Source organism: Rutilus rutilus (genome assembly GCF_951802725.1).
Source record: "Rutilus rutilus genome assembly, chromosome: 7".
NCBI classification, from domain to species: domain Eukaryota; kingdom Metazoa; phylum Chordata; class Actinopteri; order Cypriniformes; family Leuciscidae; genus Rutilus; species Rutilus rutilus.
Genome location: NC_140221.1, coordinates 27,504,517 through 27,522,953, shown reverse-complemented (window position 1 = coordinate 27,522,953; position 18,437 = coordinate 27,504,517). Strand labels below are relative to the sequence as shown.

Below are 18,437 nucleotides of genomic sequence, written 5' to 3'. Positions count from 1 at the left end.
TGTAAAGAAACTGAAAATGTAATTAAACCAGACTGTGCCACACTCGCTCAAACAGTGTGGTCCAAAAATCAATAAAAGGTCCAGGTGGACAAAGAAAGCAGTCCCAGAAGGGGGGAGGGGGGAGAGGGGGTGAGGGGTGAGGGGGGTGAGAAGGGAGTGAAAAGGGTGAGAAGGGAGTAGGATGAGCGTTGTATATTGTAAATCTTGATGACCACAAGATATTGTGGAATTGAAGAGGATGGAGCAGAGAAAGACGAGGAGTGATTTTCCCCCACTGCTTCCCAGGATTGGTTGGGAATGAAGCTATATCTGCAGCAGTAAAGAGAGAATGAGCAAAGTGGAGAGAGAAGGAAATAATCCTTTTATTGATTCGCTCTCACATCACATGCTCTCCCCTTCTCTGCAATTCAGCATCTCTATCTCTCTCATCACATGCACACACACACAGGCAGGAGGGCCTGGCACATAAAAGGTGACATTCACTGATGGAGTAATTAGTGGCTAGCGAATCACACGCGGTCAGTGACGTTGATGATGTAGTGATGATGATGTACATGCTAATGATGATGTGAAAATAGTTGAAACTTTATTAATCCCTCTGATTTTTCTTACAAATAACTGAATGGAGCAGTTGGTCTGCTGAACATCAAATAGAAGGCTACGGTTTTGCTTTTAAAAGTCATACATTTATGCCTCTCATAGAAAACAAGTGATGGATAACAGTGGATATTTGGGTAGTTGTCAGAATCAATAAGTAAAGTTACAATCACTCAAAACGTTGGGGTAAGTACTTTTTTGTTTAAAATAAAATATGTGTATTAGGCAATGATGCATTTAACTCATCACAAGTTACAGTAAAGACATTTATAATGTTATAAAAAAATATTTTTCAAATAAATGCTGTGTTTGTTAATTTTCTATTCATTAAATAATAAAGAGTAGCATGCAACATTGATAATAATAAGACTGTAATGGCTGCTGAAAATTCAGCTTTGTAATCACATGAATGACATTTTAATATATTAAAAAAGAAAAGTTATTTAAAATTGTGGTAATAATTGTATCACAGTATTATGTTCTTACAGTATTTTTGATCAAATGAATTCAGCCTTTGTGAGCATAAGATAAGAGACTTTTGACCCCAGACTTTTGAATGATAGTGGACATTTACTGATCTTCATGTATACAAAAAAGAAGATGTTTTAAGTCAGTGGGGTCCAAATAACATTCACATTAATGGATGTTGACAGCTGGGTTCTGACGTCAACCCAACTTTCATTTTCAACCAAAATGAAGATGTTATTGTCAGTCTGATGTTGGGTTCTGACGTCAACCCAACTTTGGCATGACACCTAGTGATGATGCACGCCTTATATATTTTTGATATTTATGACAATAAACTGTTAAATCAAATATAAATATTGATATGATCATACATACATATTGTGTATGATCCCATACAGTAGTGAAAAAAAAGCAATATTTACGAATAGTCATATTACATATTGAGTCTTTGAGCTATTATTGTAGAATTGAGTCAAAAATATGTAATTACATAAGTTGTTCTTTGAGTAAAGATATGAGTTTGACCTGAAATAACCTAATTTTCTGTCTAAAGTTGCTCTGTTAGAAATGAAAAACAGGTCTTTAAAAATTAAATGTGATCAGCAGGAAAGGTTGAACTGTTTGAATAAGCTAATGTCAGAACGATTCAGTTCTACATCATTCCAACTATTCACAATTCTCCCAGTTCGATGGTTTCTGTCTCTGTGATTCTGCCATTCTTGTATTTCTGTCAGTGCAGGACATCGGTGAGAGGTTTGTAATTATCTGCGACGCTCCCTTGAGCTCCGCTCTGGAACTTCCTGGTGTTCCGGTTCTGTTCTCCATGTCTGGCATTCACAAAAGGCCAGAGGGAACAGGGGAATAGAACCACACTGGAAGCCGCCACTGTAAATAACAGACATCCGTTGTCCCCACAGGCTAAATCAGGATATGTTACCCAGCTTCAAACCATAAGGGAGCGAGAATGACCTTCTAGTATCTAAAGTGGCTTTGTCTGTTTTCACACTTGTATTTTTACTGTTATGTCTGCCATTAATCTTCATTCTACTCTTTTTCCTTTGTTTTTCTTCTTATGAATTTAGCTCACTCACTTAGTGCCTCATAGCTGCACAAGGATGGACTGTACAGTTCAAACAAGATATCATCAGTTTGGAGGGACACGTTTGGCCATAATGAATCGTAACATTTGAATTCTCATGACAGCCTTTCACCCTTTCAGCCCACTTTTCATCATTCAACTCAGTCGTCTCTGGTCGTAACTCAAACGTATAACAAGCTGACCTTTTGAAAGCATAACAACTATATTTTAAATTGGCATTCCTCACATTCTACAACTCCCTTTGAAAGCTGTAAAGGAACAGGTTTTTTTTTCATTGCTGCAGGGAAAAATGATTGAGGATGAAACAACAGGAGATTCATACACACAAAGTTCTTTTGATTAATTTATTCATTTTTATTCCATTAATCCCAGCCCAAACTCCTGCTGAAAAAATCTGCACAGGCTAATTCACTTTGCTCAGTTTTTTTCAGTCAACTTATATTTGACAGTAGACCTCGTTCTCTTCAGATCATCACAGGAGCAGAACTGACCACTGTTCTCAAAACCATCTTGTTTAAATGTCATACAGCAGTAGTATGTTGAAAAGCATTATTTGATATTAAAGAGCAGAAGCAGTCTGGAAAAGTTCAGATCATCACTTCCACTCCAGCATAAATGAAGACAACTGAATCTGAGAGCAGGATAATGATATAGGATTTGATTAATTGCTTCCTTAGCCTCAATTGGCTGGAAGGTCATGTGGCCTGAAACACATATTTTCCTTACTCACTCTCAAAAGAACAAGCTATTATTCATACTGAGACTTTAATCGCAAAATATCTCAATGGTTCTTCTACTAGTTCAGTTTTGATCTTAAAAAGAAAAGTGTGGGAAAGAGGTAATTCTGATCCCAGATCTTGAGTTGGAACTTCTTCAAGATTCAAGATTCTTGTCTTATTCTAGTCCACTTCAATGTTCTTTATACCACTTTCACTTTTATTTTGGCCTGCAGAAGTTCTCGGGCAGGCTACATCTGTTGTCAATATTGTAGCTATATGAAGCACAGCTCACACAGAAGTCACTTTTAAACCAAACAGTTGCTGTTGGTCAACACAGTGAATTTGCATGACCAACTGAACCTGATGCAAAAACCGGCATCTGGAAAATCTTGTGGATTCCTATTAAAATGACTATATTTCACCTGCATAAAGTCTGCATAAAATCATCAAACAATGGTAAACGTGAAAAAAAAAAAAAAAAAAAAAAGATCCGTCTAGGTTAAATCGTAACAAAAATACTTAGACATGTACACCCACGCCCAGTCGTCAGACCAAAAGATACAAAAGAGTACAAAATTCAATAAACGTATTATTAAGATAAGGAAATTAAACATAATAAGATTGAATATTGTCAGAGTAACAGAAACCAGTAGGTGTATAAACTTCTGGAAGACCCAAGGCCCAAAATAACAAACAAAACGAATAATAAACAAAATAACTTCCCTCAAAGTATCCAAATCAAAATCCAACAAATTACCCTCAATACTCGAACAAAACAGAACGAACGTGATTTCAAAAGAAAAGGACATGTCAACCCTACAAAACACCACTGAAAATAAAACAAACATAACACAATATAATAATGGTCTGATGGCTGAAGAGGAGACAGGAGAAGTGCGACCGGCCCGGAATCGCAACAGCTCACTTCAGGAAGTGGAAGCTGTCATTTTAAACCCATGCCAATTAGGGGTGGAGCCATCCCGCAGTTGATCGGAGGATCCTGCTGAGAACAAACAGCAATAACAAATTAAAAAAAGCCCACAAAAATAACAATAATGAAGAATACAAACAATATACAAAATCAAAACATTTTATACGAAATTACACATAATTCCGTAACACCATACCTTAAGTTATAATTTATAAACTGCTGAATATTTAGTTGATGGACCATTACACTTATATGAAACCATTAAACTTAGTTTAAAAATATATAGTCTAATTTCAAAGTAATGGAATACTTTGGGACCTGGAATAACGTTTGAAATAAATCACCTCAGTGAGCTCATGTTTTACCAGACAGGCTTCAATCCTTTTTAGACATAATTATGATGACATTGACATTGACACTTGCACTTTTTTGATTTTTAGCGAACATTGTTAAATCAATAAAGATAAACATTATATTTTGTGACTGCACATTATTTTATGAGGAGCTTTATGGCATGTCTTGCCTCAGTCCTTTCCAGTACAATAAAAACAAGATAAGGCACTTTTAAATGATTTCAACGAAAAGTAAATACCAGCTGACATCATATTCATCTCTCTCTGTTTGGAGACGGTGTACGTGTACTGATGCTCTCCACCTATTCCAACCTTTCTCCTGTAATATGAAATGACTTCAGAAGCCTGGCTGTCTGTAAACCTACAGATTATGAATATATTTCTTTATAAACAGAACCTAAAGCTTGTTGCGTTGCTGATCTCATTGGAATACTACCTTTGTGTTGTTTTATACTTTATCTTCCTCATCATCTTCCTTTTCATCTCAATCCGTGACACATATACATGTTACATTTAATATCAACTTTTCTTCATAACAGTGTTCATAACAGTTTAACAATGTACCAAACCATTTTGTAAAATCACCAAATCAATTACTGCAATAACAAGCTATGGTTTGAGATTCATCACCACTTGCTCATATGACAAAAAAATACAAGTATCATTAATATAATGCTTTTTGAATTTGACAAAAGCTTCTCTTAAGCTTAAGCGATTGTTTTCACTACTGTTTTCCCATTTCGTTCTGATTTGATGATGCGGCACTTTACCATCAAATTAAATGTAGCAGAAAAAAACAAGTTACTGTTTGAAAGAGCTTTGTTTGAAAACAATTTGTTGCTAAGAAACAGTCATCTGAGCAGTTCTGTCTTTATCTCTTTGGATGAATAAAAGTGTTTTTGTGGAAGGGACTGACCAAAGAGTGTTTGGAATCTTTACTAAACTTTAGGGGAAAATTGAAATATGGCTCACGTCAAAGCTAACAATATTTTTTTCTTTATACCTTCTAAATGTAGAATACCATGGAAAAGATTGTCCTATCTGAATGGGCTATAGCTCTATTTATGGGTGTATTCTATTTATAGTTATATCTATGTATGTATTGATGCTCATGTGGCATTGAGAGTATTTTTCTTAAAGATCTTCTAGTGTAATGACTACGCCACCTGGGAGTTCTTAACCCAGGAATACCAACCTAATAAATAGGCTGCACAGATTTGTTTCCCTCTTATAAGACAAGAGACGTGGATGAATAAATAATTGTTTAATTTTTCTAGTCACAATAATAATAATTAATTCAAAACAAAGACAATACAAGGACAAATGTTCAAAATAATACTTCCACGATAAGTTACACGAACTTCACAACATAAATACAAAATAAATACATTAAACAAAAACACAACTCAAATAATCAGACGACAGGACTGAGTGAGGCCAGCAGGGGGGACACTCAATGAGCACTACAACACTCCGTAAGTAACACCAAAAATGCAAAAGAAAAACCAAAGCAATAACCACATCAGTATCACCTTCACACCGGTGCACATCCACAGCACAGCACAAAAATAATCAAGTCAAGCCCCGCCCCTTTGCTCTTGGACACTCAACTCCTAACAAAATCAAAAACAGAACATACAGAGAATAATTACATACAGTTCACAGTAGAAACATACAAAATAACAAAATAACTAAACAATGAACCTTAGAAAGAAAACAATAACCAAACACACAACACTCTCCTTGTAAACATTCACACACTCGCACATTGCCTACACACACGCACACACACAAACACGCAAACAAACACGCTAAAACTGCAGGGCGGCGATATTCCTCCTGTCAACCTGCATACGCCATTAAAGCACTAACAGTTTCTTGTTCGGCCGCAGCCAGAGTGGAATGAAATTGACGCGAATCCTTTCGTTTTAATATAGTTGAGACAGCAGCAAAACAGCAGCGCTCCGTAATCAACGAGCAAACGTCGGGTAACCCCAGCAACGGAATCCTCCCCGCTACTCGGCAGAATACGCTGCGCTTCTGAAACGACAACTTTAATTAAAAGACATATCAGAGCATGACGCACATATACAAATAACCTGCATACTTGGGGTGCGAGGAATCCCAGTCACGGCAGTCCGAAGTGCCCATAAATCAACGTGCACGCTGTAACATGAAACACAAGGCATTTCAATTTACCCACTGCCCTATAAGGGAAGGATAGACGCTACAAACAACCGCGTTCCTACCTGTGAAGAGGCTGCAAACACATCAACCATGGGAGACAGTACTCGTTCTCCTATATGCCATGGGACCACACAAACAATTTTCCCGCATGCCTCTTCACAGCATGCGGAACCGGAAAAGCAAGGAAGCTTTGTGACGGGACTCAATACAGGGCAGGTATATATATGCTCCGCCTTTAGCTGTGATAGGCTTAATAAATAAACCTGAAGCAACCAATAGTAGCCTGAAGTCAAACACCTATACTGCCACATTCTACCCCTCACTTCTGTATCGTCGCCCCGACGATAAGCAAACCCTTGCCACTCAATTCCAGGGCCTAAAGTGGGCAGAGACTAAATTAAAAAGGAGCCATCATAACGACAACACTTAAAATCATTTACAGAGAGCGATGGATATGCTTCACCGCACTTAAAATCTACAGAGAACAATGGATAGGCATCATCGTACTCACAGCATCTACAGAGAACAATGGATAGGCGTCATCGTACTCACAACATCTACAGAGAACAATGGATAGGCATCATCGTACTCAACATCTACAGAGAACAATGGATAGGCATCATCGTACTCAACATCTACAGAGAACAATGGATAGGCGTCATCGTACTCGAAGCATCTACAGAGAACAATGGATAGGCATCATCGAACTCACATCACTCACATCATCTACACCAAGAACAATGGATGGGCATCATCGAACTCACATCACTCACATCTACATCGAGAACAATGGATGGGCATCATCGAACTCACACATCATCTACTCCGAGAACAATGGATGGGCATCATCGAACTCACACCACTCACATCATCTACACCGAGAACAATGGATGGGCATCATCGAACTCACACCACTCACATCATCAACACCGAGAACAATGGATGGGCATCATCGAACTCACACCACTCACATCATCAACACCGAGAACAATGGATGGGCATCATCGAACTCACATCATCCACACCGAGAACAATGGATGGGCATCATCGAACTCACACATCATCTACACCGAGAACAATGGATGGGCATCATCGAACTCACATCATCCACACCGAGAACAATGGATGGGCATCATCGAACTCACACATCATCTACTCCGAGAACAATGGATGGGCATCATCGAACTCACACCACTCACATCATCTACACCGAGAACAATGGATGGGGCCGGGGGTGTAGCGGGCAAACCGTTTGAGTCACCAGGGGGTCTGCTCAGCCCTGGTGAGGCAACAGGGGCACGTTCTTGACGCAGCATCTCATTATCGGCTCGCAACTGGGCCACCAACTCCCTAAACTCTTGGAGTTCCTCACTCATGATTATAATACGCAACTTCTTACTTACCAACACAGAACCCCCTCAAGGCAGGCACAACCGAAACTTGAGACTCAACGGGCACTGCTGTTTTGCTGCTTTTCTAGAAAGGAGAGGAAAAGAAAAAAAAAAGAAAAAAACAATTCACAAAAATAAACACCCACGTCTCTGTCTCAAGTATGGGAAACCCTGCCGTACTACGCCAATTGTGGCATTGAGAGTATTTTTCTTAAAGATCTTCTAGTGTAATGACTACGCCACCTGGGAGTTCTTAACCCAGGAATACCAACCTAATAAATAGGCTGCACAGATTTGTTTCCCTCTTATAAGACAAGAGACGTGGATGAATAAATAATTGTTTAATTTTTCTAGTCACAATAATAATAATTAATTCAAAACAAAGACAATACAAGGACAAATGTTCAAAATAATACTTCCACGATAAGTTACACGAACTTCACAACATAAATACAAAATAAATACATTAAACAAAAACACAACTCAAATAATCAGACGACAGGACTGAGTGAGGCCAGCAGGGGGGACACTCAATGAGCACTACAACACTCCGTAAGTAACACCAAAAATGCAAAAGAAAAACCAAAGCAATAACCACATCAGTATCACCTTCACACCGGTGCACATCCACAGCACAGCACAAAAATAATCAAGTCAAGCCCCGCCCCTTTGCTCTTGGACACTCAACTCCTAACAAAATCAAAAACAGAACATACAGAGAATAATTACATACAGTTCACAGTAGAAACATACAAAATAACAAAATAACTAAACAATGAACCTTAGAAAGAAAACAATAACCAAACACACAACACTCTCCTTGTAAACATTCACACACTCGCACATTGCCTACACACACGCACACACACAAACACGCAAACAAACACGCTAAAACTGCAGGGCGGCGATATTCCTCCTGTCAACCTGCATACGCCATTAAAGCACTAACAGTTTCTTGTTCGGCCGCAGCCAGAGTGGAATGAAATTGACGCGAATCCTTTCGTTTTAATATAGTTGAGACAGCAGCAAAACAGCAGCGCTCCGTAATCAACGAGCAAACGTCGGGTAACCCCAGCAACGGAATCCTCCCCGCTACTCGGCAGAATACGCTGCGCTTCTGAAACGACAACTTTAATTAAAAGACATATCAGAGCATGACGCACATATACAAATAACCTGCATACTTGGGGTGCGAGGAATCCCAGTCACGGCAGTCCGAAGTGCCCATAAATCAACGTGCACGCTGTAACATGAAACACAAGGCATTTCAATTTACCCACTGCCCTATAAGGGAAGGATAGACGCTACAAACAACCGCGTTCCTACCTGTGAAGAGGCTGCAAACACATCAACCATGGGAGACAGTACTCGTTCTCCTATATGCCATGGGACCACACAAACAATTTTCCCGCATGCCTCTTCACAGCATGCGGAACCGGAAAAGCAAGGAAGCTTTGTGACGGGACTCAATACAGGGCAGGTATATATATGCTCCGCCTTTAGCTGTGATAGGCTTAATAAATAAACCTGAAGCAACCAATAGTAGCCTGAAGTCAAACACCTATACTGCCACACTCAGTATTTCTTAATCAAGAAGTTTCTGCTGCACTGCCAAGAGAATCTTGCTCCACTGAAACTATTCTGAAGGTAAACTGAGAAACATTTTCATTTTCAGAATCTCCAGAGGGGTTTCTATGCAATGTATTCCTCAACGTGAAAAAAAAAAATCAATGATATCGCAGGAGGGTGAAGAACCCAAATGAAGGTGTGTGTATGTGCATGTGAGTCCGTTCCATTGAATTATTACACTCTAAAAACTCCTGGGTCAAAAATAACCCATAATGGGTTAATTTTGACCCAACTCCTGGGTTAAAAAGGGACCAACTAATTTATGGGTTATTTCAACTCAGAAAATTGGGTTATGCTTTTTGACCCAAATTCTGGGTTAAATACCTGACCCAGATGTTGGGTTTAAAAAACCCAACATCTGGGTAGAAATAACCCAAAAATTAGTTGATCCTTTTTTAACCCAGGAGTTGGGTCAAAAATAACCTAACTTAACCTCACTATCCCAGTATGCCTTATTTCAGAAAATAAAACTTTGTTTTACATTATATTACACACTTCAAGCACTTTTACATTTTTATTGCATTAAATTAAAATCTATATGAAAAAACACACACTTGGACATGTTTATTTTCCTATTTATTTTAGGTCACACTGTAATAACAATATTAGAAATAAAAAATAGAAAAATAAACAACAATTCTCAGAAGAGCCTCAGGAATTTAAGCCTGGGGCCAACTTTGGGGACAAGATTTTTGATAGTGTCCTCATCAAAGAGAAGAAATGCCTCCTCATCTATGTCTTCATCTGAAAGACAGAAAACAAGACAACATGAGTATATTTAATAAGTTGACAATTGTGAACCACTCACCAGACACTCTTTCATTATCAAGCTAACAAATAATCACTTTTAAGGGAATGCAGAGGCTTTTTTTTTTTTTTTTTTTTTTAAGTGGCCCAAATTGCTAGTTAACTAATGTGGTTCTTTTGCAGCATTAACGTTACCCATTTTGTGTGAATGACATCTTTTCTTTCATTAAAAAGTGTAATGACATTAATGCAAAGGTGAATATCTTGCCCATTGCATAACAGCTTAAAGACAAGGCACAACAAAATCTTGCACTGACACATTTAAGTCTTATTAAAAAAAATGTAGGTATAGAGAGATGGAATAAGGGCAATAAGAGTAAAATGCTCACCTCTAAAATTCTCTCTCAGCTCAGACAGCTGCCACTCAGTTAGCTTATCAGCGACAAAACTGTCCATTCAAGATGACCTGGAGAAAACATAGCAATATAGAGGTTAGCAACAATTTGAATACTTGACCCGCTTCTTTAACTCTCACTACTTCAGCCAGTAGAGCACTGTATAATATGATAAGCACGGCGCAGCTGGAAAACATAACTCAACTATTGTGTTGCCTCGTCGCTCTGTAGCCGCGGCTATGGGGTTTGCACACCGGACGAGAAGCGTCGCGTCGCGTCTAGGACAACTCGAGGTATTGCTCACCGGATGTGCAGTCTCTCAAGGGGCTCACACACCGGACGCGAAGCGCAGTGCCGCGTCTTTAAAATTCGAACACATTATTCTCTATGAGTGTACACACACCGGCGGCGCCATCCGGCGTCTGTCCGCGTCCGCGACACCCATAGATATATACATATATAGTGTATATGCGCAACAGGCACGTGCAGAGGGGGGGGCGTTGGGTGCTCGAGCACCTGCCCCTTTGCCCCTTGGTGCCCAAAGTGCCCTTTTGTCAAGGCAAAATTTCCTCTCCTTTTTTTGTAATTAAAGGCCCTTTTGTGGATGCCTGCCCAACCTAACTATTAGTAAAATTAATAAATAATAATTTAGCCGTAAATGAAATGATCCACATGATGACCTTTCACCTGACGAACTCATCCAGAACGATTCCTCACGCTGCACGCACATTCTTTAATTTCGCGCGGCTACGCGCACTACCAGAAGATATCTTAAAATCTGCGGCTGCTGGTAAGTGGCGTTTCATTTTCAGCGAAGTGATTTTGATGTTTGTTTACTTATTATTATTATTTTACAAGGACGACGTGAAGAGAGCATGCAGAGATGTTGTTTATATTGCAGTGTGTAGGCTGTAGAAGTAACTGTTTCCCTGAATGCCATCAAGATTAAAACCGAGACTGATTTCATAACAGGTCAATAAACAAATAGTTAAAATTAAGTCACTTACATTTTAGACGCAATGACTGTTTTTGTTCTGTTTCAGCAGTGAAAATAGTTCCAAACAAATATCATCGCGCATCTCACAGCAACACTTGTTGCATTACTGAATGATTCAGCATTTTGAACGAATCGGTTGAGTCAAAGATTCAATTACCCATTCACAAACTGCCTCATTCTGAATAAATCAGCCGATTGAACGAATCGTTTGAATGAATGACTCAATGACTCGCTCATTAAAACGGTCGCCTGCCGCCTCCTACTGGCGGTTTAGTTTCATAAAGTATCATCTTTTCAACATTCCTTATTTTTGTATATTCAAAAATATTTAAAATAATCTAATTTAATACAGTTACAGTATAATTTTTCAATGTAAATTATTTAATGTGATTGGTAACTATAATATAATAACTATAATATTGATCAAATTTAAGAATTTGAAATGAAAGTTGGAGCATACATTTAATAAAATTAGGGGAAAGACGGCCTTTATAAAAGATACAAAAAATTAGAGATTTCAAACAGTGATGTAATGAAACATTGACAATTTAAGTTTGAAGGGAGAAAAGCCTCTGTTTAGGCTATTAAGGAAATGTAATTTTGCCAAAAGAAGAACTTTTATTTTATATAAATGTTAATTTTAAATCAGCCTACTTCAGTGTGATATGTTACCATACTATCATGCTTAACACTAAGAATTTGAATAATTGTAATGTGATGATCAGATGCAGATATCTAAATCAAAGAATATGGGCGGTTTGCGGGTGGATTATTTATTTTTAACAGTGGATTCGGGCAGATTCGGGTGACTCAAAGTGCACCAGATTAATGAATTTATCTTTAAAATGTACAAAATTTTCTTACGGGGGGGCATGCCCCCGGACCCCCCTAGAGGTACCAAGCTCCACCCACAAAAATGATGTGGGAAACACATTAGGCTATATGATGATCTATAAAGAAATACACATTTTATTATCTTATTATTAAAATACATTATTAGGATTTTACCACCTCCGCCTCGTTTTAAGCCAGGAAAAACACAGCCCCATTTAAAGCCTTGTTCCATGTGCCCCCCTTTTATACTTTGAGCACCTGCCCCTCCAGAGGTCTCTGCACGGCCCTGATGCGCAACACCCAGCAACGGCTCAGGACCGTGTTCAAAATCGCGTCCGGTGTGTGATAACGTTACCTCGAGTTGTCCTAGATGTTGTCGTGATAGCCGCGGCTACATGCCAACCACAGAATTACCACGGCTAACGCTAGTCTCAAAGTTTTTTTTTTAGCAAATGGTGATAAACTAGCAACAGGGACATCGACACAGAAAAGTTTACATTACATCATCACTGAAAATACTCTCTTACCTTGAATATAGATGAAGTTGCACCGATGAAGCACAGGCCAAAACGGATCGAGCGCGAAAGCGACGGTTATTTCAAACGACTGTTGTGAGAAAATTCCAGAACAACTGCGGGCGAGAGAGAGAGAGAAAGCCAACCCTATAACCCAGAACATGGGTTACTCTTTGAAAAATAACCCAGAATCCCAAACAACCCATGAATTGGGTCAAAATTTTAGCCCTATAACCCAGAAAATAGTTACTCTCTGAAAAAATAACCCATAATTTTAACCCAACACAAATAACCCAGAAAATGGGTTGAAGAAATAACCCAGGAGTTTTTAGAGTGTATACAACTCTTTCATTTCAAGCTATTCTAAAAAATTTAAAAAGGAGAAAATCTGCAGAAATGGAGGTGAATAATGGTTAATCGAGGGGAGGAGGTGAGCAGAAACAAAATATGCATGGGGGGGGGGGGGGGGGGGGTGCAAAATAGAACAGAAAGAAAAATAACAAAGACAAAAAAGGAGATGGCAGGCTTTGAAAAGTGTTGAGGGATTTTGTCTATTGATTTTTAAAACTTTTGTTTTCTGTTCATTTGCCTTCTGTCAGCGTTTTCTCAAAGGGTGGGACATGAAAAATTAAAGGCATTATTGTTTTAAAGACATTCAAATGTCACTGTGTAGGATGAATGTGTTTTACATATTTTGAAAAGGAGGAAAACTTTTCTCAAACAATACTATTTTTAAAGTAATAATTATAAAGGTAGCAGGTTGTCAACACATTAGCCAAACAAAGAAAAAACATGAAACAACCAATAACTACACTGAATCTGGTTCTAAAATGCAAACAAGAACTTGAAGAGATAGGCCTAGTTCAGCCAAACATTTGTTAAAGGTACAATATCTAGGTTTTTGCAGCACATTTTCAAAACAATAACAAAGGCGAAGCTTGATGACGCTATGAAGGAGAGTGGAACGATGGGAGATGTCGTTTTTAGCATCGAGAGCTGTATAGAATTCTCGAATCATGTTCACGGATGAGGTAATTAATTAGATTTTTTTATTACCTGTACGTTTGATCACATTATGTCATCGTAATGAATTAGCTGCAAGGAACGTGAAATGCTGTATTAGCCTGTTACTGATATGTGACTATTTGTCAAATGATTTGGTGGGTTAATGCGGCACAGTTTTACACGTATAAAACAATCATACTAAAAGTACATTTGAACGAACCCACAGTATTTGCAAGTAATGGCTAAATATTTGTATGCAACACATAGGCTACTGTATTTAATTTCACTGCCATAGACTTGGCCACCTGTTAAAAAGCATTACTAAAGACAAAACAAAGTGCAATATAACTGTATGTGTACAATAAATAATATATATTTGCTTACCTTTCTATTAAAACACATGCGAGAGCGGTGTCTCTGTCAAGTCCAAGTTTGTCGCGAAGCTCTCATTCTTGAAAACGCCACGCTGATATTGATCCTTGATTTATTTCTCTGTTTTTTTTTTGTTTTTTTTTCTCCAAAGTCTGTTTGCCTCAGTTGATCTATGCTTACAGGGTTTTTATGGGAATTTCTGTACTCGCTAATCAATAATTGCATGAGACACTGTATCATAGATATGTATACATAGATCTTCCTTGGTGGCTTACGTATAGCGGCCCATTGAAACGGCCGCTAATGAGGTAACTATATATAGCTATGGTTTCTACAAGCGGACACAGAGCAGATAACGCAGATATTACGTCATTGATACGCGACAATGACAAGGGACGAGCTATTATTTAAAACTGGAATTTCTCTGGATTTACAAATCCTTGGGAACTTTTGGGATAATGTAAGTACACAACTGCATGAAATATATCACACTGTCCAAGTGGTTTTTTAATATTTTATTACAAAAATCTTACAGATTGTATCTTTAATGAAGCCTTAAACCATTTCTGCTTCATTACCTGCTGATCATTTGGATGTGCAGACACATTCAATCCTTTTAATTTGAGAGCCTCTGTTGAAAAAATCATTGGTCTTTATTAGAGAAAGGCACAATATTGTGTTGTTCTTTCTTGCTTGCTTGACTAGTGAGTTTCTTTCTTTCTGAATGTATAAATTACTGAATACATGTTTCTTCCTTCTGTCCACCTAACAAGCACCAAGATGATCTCTCCTTCCAGATTGGAGCCATAAAACAGCCCCCTGGTGTTAAAACACTGCAACAAGTGTGTGTCAATGAGTGATGGATGTTCCCTTGCTCCCTTTCTTTGCAGCTCCAGCGTTTTGAACTCTTTAAATCACAACTGACATTGTTTGTAGAGATTAATAGTTAAAAGTCAAAATCTGTATGAGTGATTGCTGTTGAAACCGAGCAGCTAACGCTCCAAACCAGCAGAGAATTACTGTCACAATTTGATGTGTGCCATCTATACAAATATATAATGAAAGCCCATAAATTACATTCTAGCGTTATGGGAATAGATTAAGTCTGGCATTGTTTGTGGCTTTACATTTTAAACCTTTATTTAAATAGAAGGAGAAGAAGAATAAGAAGAAGAAGAATCTAAAAAGATATCAAAAACATGACTATGAAGTTGTGAAGTGCATGTGTGGTTGGCTGTGATGGTGGTGGTGTGATTTGACAGGGGTTTCAGGTGGCTGTCCAATGTGTTAAGGTCCTTGACAGCATTTTGTAAACAGAAAATGAAGGTTTCTTGATTATAACCAGATAAATATATCTAAGATCTGTCTAAATCCATGTATAGTTGTCCTTTCTATGCTCTGAAGAAAACTACGGAAAATCCTCTTTTTAGGAAGCCTGCTTATCATATGAGGGGATGAAAAAAACTGATTTGAGGATTTCACTTTAGAAAGTTGCTTACATATGAATATCTCTTTGAGCTTGTATAGGGTTGTGTGGATAAATGTGTGTTGGTGCTGTATTTGAGAAACGTCTCAGGTTACGTATGTAACCCTGGTTCCCTGAAGAGGGAACGAGATGCTGCATTGAGACGCTGTGGGAACACCCCTGCGTGATTGCGTCATGAAGCACGTGTAGAATCAGTCCAATGGTGTGATGAGACGTCATAGGCGGGTGACATCACACAGACCAGGAAACTATAAAGCATACCCAGAAACAGACAGCGCTAGCTTCTGATAGGCTGAAGCAAGTCGTTCACAGGCATGCAGGAAGTATGGCAGGGTGATGCAGCGTCTCGTTCCCTCTTCAGGGAACCAGGGTTACATACTTACACTATACCCACTACACCATAATATCCAATGCCTGTCTGTGTGAAGTCATTGTGCACACTAAGAAACAAGCACTCTAGACCCTGGAGTGGAGCCAAGATCCAAGTTATAAAATCTCACAAATGTGTGTGGTGAGGACCAGCCTGCCACATCACAAATGTCATGAAGGGAGACACTCGACAATAAAGCCTTTGAGACAGCCATACTCCTGGTAGAATGAGCCCGAACAGCCATAGGTGAAGGCTGACCCGCCGCTTCATAAGTAAGTGAGATAGCCTCAACCACCCACTTGCTCATTCTCTGCTTAGATGCAGGGTACCCTTTCCTAGGTGACCCGAAACTTTCTGGACATAGTCATCTAAAGCCCAAACAGGGCATAGCAGACTAAGTTTTTCGTGATCTGATGATAAGAATGGTGGAGGGCAGAAGGCCTGCAGCATAATGGGGCCTGCAACATTAGTATGGACCTTAGGAACATAACCCGGCCTAGGGTGAAATAAGGCTTTCACCATACCAGGTGTAAATTCCAGACACAAAGGAGCAACCAACAAGGCTTGCAAGTCTCCAATTCTCTTGATAGAAGAAATAGCAAGGAGAAATAAAGTTTTTAGTGTGAGGAACTTTTCTGATACCTCCTCAATAGGCTCGAAGAGAGCCAGAGTCAGGCCTTCAAGTACAATGGCCAGATCCCAAGCCGGTGCTCTAGTGCGCAGTGCAGGGCTTTCTATAAGCCTTTCGAAAGGAACCCTTTCTATAGCCTCCATTCGTAGAAGAGTCTGAACTTCTTGCTCCATAACCAGAGCCTGCTCTGGGTCCACCACCGTAGGGAGGACCCCCAGAAATCTGGGCGGACGAGAACTGAACTGAGTTCTGTAACCCTTTTCTATAGTGAGCAGGACCCAACAAGATATTTTTGGCAGTAGCTTCCACGCTGCCAGAAAATCTACAAAGGGGACCAGTCTCTCGAGTATCGGCCTCTGGTATTGGTCGAACAGCCACTTCAGTGCCCTGTAACGACGAATCGGCAGGGAACAACCGAACTGACTGTTCTACGACCCTCCTCGGAGGATCGTTGGGAAATGCAGGCACCTCGGCCCCCTGAAGTGGCGAACCGGCAGGGAAAAGCCGAACTGACTGCTTTATGGCCCTCCTCGGAGGATTGTTGGGAAGCGCTGACACCTCGGTGTCCTGAAGCGGCGAACCGGCAGGGAACAACCGAACTGGCAGCACTGCAACCCTCCTCAGAGAGTCGCCCCCCAGAGGGTGCCGAGGAGAAACGGGCACCGTGTTTTGATGAGGTGGAAACCGTTTCTCCCCGGAGGGGACTGCCCTCAGAAGTCTGACGGCCTCAGCGTCAGGACTTCTTCTTAGTCGAAGTCTTCTTGGAGATAATGACAGTCCTCAGATCTTGTCTATCTTTATGGCTTCGACTGCAAAGTCCCAAAGAACAGATATATCCCTATCTTTCATATCGGACAGACTTAACCAAAGATGTCTCTCCGTGGTCACCAGGGCTGCCATAGACCGGCCTACTGACTTGGCCATCTCCTTGGTGGCCCGAAGAGACAAATCTGTAGCGCTGACTTCCTCACAAGTGTCCTCACAGACTGCTTATCGCAATGCTCACAGTCAGCCCCCTCGAGAACTGACTGGGCATGCTCCACTCCCAAACAAGCAACACACAGATCGCATGTGTCCCCACCCGTAAGGAAACGAGGGCAGGGAACAGCACACTGTTTGAACTGCTGCTTATTCGCCTAGTATATATATATATAGGCTATATATATATGTGTGTGTGTGATTTGCAATAACAAAACAACACCAAATAGACAGAGACAGTATCACAGAGAGCGCTTGCTAAAGACACAATCACGCAGGGGCGTTCCCACAGCGTCTCGACGCAGCTCGAGTTCCCTTGAAAGGGAATCTGAAACCTGATACACAATCCTTTCTTTATCTTCTTGTTGTGTTTTCCTGTTGTTCCTGTGAGTGTTCATGGACAATACGGTGACTTTTTTACTTATGTAATGTAATATTCGCCATGATTTGGTGAGAGGCAGATACTAGTAAGTTAGACCTTAGACAATATTACTATGATGAAGGTGTGACTTATTAATATTAATTACGTGCCTGATACTCCAAGAAGATTATGAAGCAATGTCAGCATGACCTATTAAATTCTATTTCAATTTTAATGAGCTAAACTTTTACCATCGTAAGACTGTTCATTTCGCCACCTTCAAACGGAGTTAGTAGGATACTACTGTAGAACATCTGGTATTGTTACATTATTTCACTTTTGATATCAAGCTGGTACCAAAGTTCCTGTACT

The 18,437-nt window shown here is 39.6% G+C and overlaps 1 long non-coding RNA gene across 1 annotated transcript; it reads right to left on the bottom strand.

Moving 5' to 3' along the window:
* Positions 1-5,416: 5,416 nt before the first annotated feature.
* On the bottom strand, positions 5,417-9,323 carry LOC311293922. Its single transcript, XR_014627975.1, has 2 exons — positions 9,072-9,323; positions 5,417-8,988 (listed from the first exon to the last, which is right to left on the bottom strand). It is a non-coding gene; the product is annotated as an uncharacterized lncRNA (long non-coding RNA).
* Positions 9,324-18,437: the final 9,114 nt, after the last annotated feature.